Source organism: Schistocerca nitens, chromosome 8 (assembly GCF_023898315.1).
Source record: "Schistocerca nitens isolate TAMUIC-IGC-003100 chromosome 8, iqSchNite1.1, whole genome shotgun sequence".
NCBI classification, from domain to species: Eukaryota; Metazoa; Arthropoda; class Insecta; order Orthoptera; family Acrididae; genus Schistocerca; species Schistocerca nitens.
Window position 1 is genome coordinate 243,182,527 of NC_064621.1, and position 4,342 is coordinate 243,186,868.

Sequence of the window (4,342 nt, forward strand, 5' to 3'; positions counted from 1 at the left end):
GGCGGCTTCCTCTTTCATTTCTTAGCCCCAATCCATATTCACCTACTACGTTTCCTTCTCTCCCTTTTCTTACACTCGAATTCCAGTCACCCATGACTATTAAATTTTCGTCTCCCTTCACTATCTGAATAATTTCTTTTATTTCATCACACATTTCTTCAATTTCTTCATCATCTGCAGAGATAGTTTGCATATAAACTTGTACTACTGTAGTAGGCATGGGCTTTGTGTCTATCTTGGCCACAATAATGCGTTCACTATGCTGTTTGTAGTAGCTAACCCGCACTCCTATTTTTTTATTCATTATTAAACCTACTCCTGCATTACCCCTATTTGATTTTGTATTTATAACCCTGTAATCACCTGACCAAAAGTCTTGTTCCTCCTGCCACCGAACTTCACTAATTCCCACTATATCTAACTTTAACCTATCCATTTACCTTTTTAAATTTTCTAACCTACCTGCGAGATTAAGGGATCAGACATTCCACACTCCGATCCGTAGAATGCCAGTTTTCTTTCTCCTGATAACGACGCCCTCTTGAGTAGTCCCCGCCCGGAGATCCGAATGGGGGACTATTTTACCTCCGGAATATTTTACCCAAGAGGACGCCATCATCATTTAATCATACAGTAAAGCTGCATGTCCTCGGGAAAAATTACGGCTGTAGTTTCCCCTTGCTTTCAGCCGTTCGCAGTACCAGCACAGCAAGGCCGTTTTGGTTAATGTTACAAGGCCAGATCAGTCAATCATCCAGACTGTTGCCCCTGCAACTACTGAAAAGGCTGCTGCCCCTCTTCAGGAACCACATGTTTGTCTGGCCTCTCAACAGATACCCCTCCGTTGTGGTTGCACCTACGGTACGGCCATCTGTATCGCTGAGGCACGCAAGCCTCCCCACCAACGGCAAGGTCCATGGTTCATCGACAGAGAAAAAAACCCTACGCTGTGCATAAATAAGAACACAGACTGAAGCAATTTTCGTCAAATAACCTCTGATCGGTTAAATGAGATTACTTCAGAGACCACAAAATCTAATCAAATTTACAAAGAACTTGACACCATGAACCTTACAATTATGGCGTTGCACCCCCTCTGGTCTGCGTGCCTGCACTAACTCGACTGGAAAGGGTGTTGTAAAGCCTTGCATCCTCCCTTGAGCCAAGCTCCCCACACCATGACATCAAGAGTAACATAGGTGTGCCTCTCCAAAACACTGGAAGAATGGGACCTCTCCACAGGTTACCGCCATAGCCGCCGACAATGGACACCCAGGGCAGTGCAAAACCGCGAATTTATCGTTGAACACAATACGACGACATTGTTCAGCGGTACACGCTTCCGGTCACGCCACCACTCCAAACGCCAGATGTTTGTATTGTTTTGTAAACGGCAGCCTACGCATGGGACGGTAATTCCATGGTCCAGCCGCTGCTGGTCAGCGACGAACGGTGCGGGATGACAATGAATGTTGCAGGGAGTCCATTACTTGTTCTTGGATGGCAAGCGCTGATGTGAAGGGATTATGATGTGCTCGGTGGCGATTCTCCTTCGTGGTGGTCAGACATAGTCGACCGGAATCTTGACGACGGGTATTTCTGCCCTCATCTACATCTACACCATACGCTGCAATCTACATCATGGCGTGCAGCGGAAGGTACTTCTACTACTAACTGAACCTCCCTACCGTATTTCAATCGCGAATGACGCTTAGGAAGAACGATTGTCGGCAACCCTCTGTATTGGCACTAATTTCTCGGATTTTCTCGTTTTGTTCATTAACCGATTTGTATGTGGGTGCAAGTAATATGTTGTCCGACTCATCCCGGAAAGGACTGTCTCAAAATTTCAGCAGTAAACCTGTCCGTGATGTACAACGTCTCTCTTGTAACGTCTGCCAATGGAGTTTGTGGAGCACCTCGGCAACGCTCTCACGCCGACTAAACGGTCCCGTGACGAAACACGCCGCTCTTCGTTGGATCTTCTTCATCACTTCTATCAGTCCTACCTGGTAGCAATCCCATATAGGTAAACAGCACTCAAGAATCGGTCGAACAAGCGCCTTAAAGCCTCCTCATTCGTGGATGAGTTACATTTCCTTAAGATTTTTCCTATGAATCTCAGTCCTGGATCTACTTTTCCTACTTTTTGTTTTATATGGCATTCCACATAACAGCGCTCTCGACCCCGTGCAACACCAGCATCGGGCCACTGTCATATCTGAATGTCCCACAAATCTGGATGCTGCGCGAGTCGACCAGCTGGTCAAATGCAAGCCTGCAATGAGGCACGTTTCAAATTCTGTCAAAAGCTGATAACACTGCCTCTCAACAGTGCAGAGCATCTCCCTATCCTTCACAGTGATCGCTCAAAATCTGAGGTTGTTCGTTCCTCTTACACACCATGCTGGGCCTGGTATCAACACTCAATAGGAACAAGACTAATGCACTCTGGCGGCCATTCTGCCTGTCATACACAATTGCAGTTCTGATCATCCACATACACGCCGATGATGCGTACGTGTACATAGTTAAATTGAAATCCGACCCTACCTTCTGGGTGCTTCACTGTTTTTGCCAGGCAGTGTAATATCGCTAGGAAATAAATTTCAATGTTTCATAATGTGCGGAAGACACTTTTGCTCATCTATTATGAAATTTACTTTGACCATCAGTAAACTTCATCATTCTTGGTTCGTTAATTCTGATATTATATTACGACTTTTCGTATCACGGATGTACCTTACAATCTCACTTTCACCGTTCGGTGTAGGGGTAAGTGGACAGACGTTGTTTATGTTCTACCTGGCTTCAACACGCGACTATTTCATGGGGCTGTCGCTTCCAATTGTGTTGACGTGTGGTGTTAATCGGCCATAACTCGTTCATGAACATGGATATGACACAAATTACGACCATTGTTGCATAATACTTTTATTTGTCGAACAATTTCATACAAAACTGCTGAAATGTTATACAATTACATCAGAAGAAGAACATTAGCAGTCCATACGACGTCTTTCAAACCAGTTTTTCCAAAACAATGGTGGTACATTATGTGCACCACCATTCTTCAAGTTATGTGGCAAGTTATGTTGCAGATATGGTGGAAGCAAGACTTGTTACTTCGTAAGTAGAGACGTCCTTGGTATAGGTAACATATCCATTCGATTCTTATCTGTGCAACGCACTTGATTACTATTTGATAGTGTATTTTCTCCGGTGGATCACATTTATCTGAAGAGCTTGTTTCGGTAATAACCATTCCTGAATAAGGTGTTCAGTAAATTGGGGCGTCGTCACTAAAATCTGCTTCTTCTTGGACGTACCCTGACCTGTACGTATTTCACGATGGAGTGTTGCCATTATCTCTTAATCTTACAGTACTTCCTTACAGTAATTTATTATAATCTGAAACGGAAGATAACGTTTTGGCTCACACATATGACGTTCACGTATCCTCCTATGCAATTTTATTGCACAAACAGTGCATGAAATGTGTAACACTACTCGATATTCCACACAGGATCTAATGTAGCACAGGGATGTTGATGCATGGTGGTACATATTTTGGACTTGGTTCAAATGGCTCTGAGCACTATGTGACTTAACTGCTGTGGTCATCAGTCCCCTAGAACTTAGAACTACTTAAACATAACTAGCATAAGGACATCACACACATCCATGACCGAGGCAGGATTCGAACCTGCGACCGCAGCGGACGCGCGGTTCCAGACTGTAGCGCCTAGAACCGCTCGATCACTCCGGCCGGCCATATTTTGGACTCTTGAGCTATTCATGAAGTAGACATCTTCTGTAGAATATACCTAAGAACCGTGGACTATGCAGTGATTCTGAATGTACATGTCATTATCTTAACCTGTAATAAAGAGCTGAATCAACAATAAAGGCAGAATGAAGAAGGACTTTACAACTTCTGAATGGTATAGAAATTTGTTGAGATAACTTACAGAATCGGTAGATTTGTGATTTTGTAGCAAACAACGTCAAGATTCACATATAAAGGTCAAGTGTCAAAAAATGGCTCTGAGCACTATGGGACTCAACTGCTGAGGTCATTAGTCCCCTAGAACTTAGAACTAGTTAAACCTAACTAACCTAAGGACATCACAAACATCCATGCCCGAGGCAGGATTCGAACCTGCGACCGTAGCGGTCTTGCGGTTCCAGACTGCAGCGCCTTTAACCGCACGACCACTTCGGCCGGCGTCAAGTGTCATTTTAGTTCCATGTTACAACCATATCTGTAGTGCAGAAAACATCCCACCAGTAATCAATTACTCCTACACTAGTTGCAGCAAATTGGGCGTAACTTGTGCAA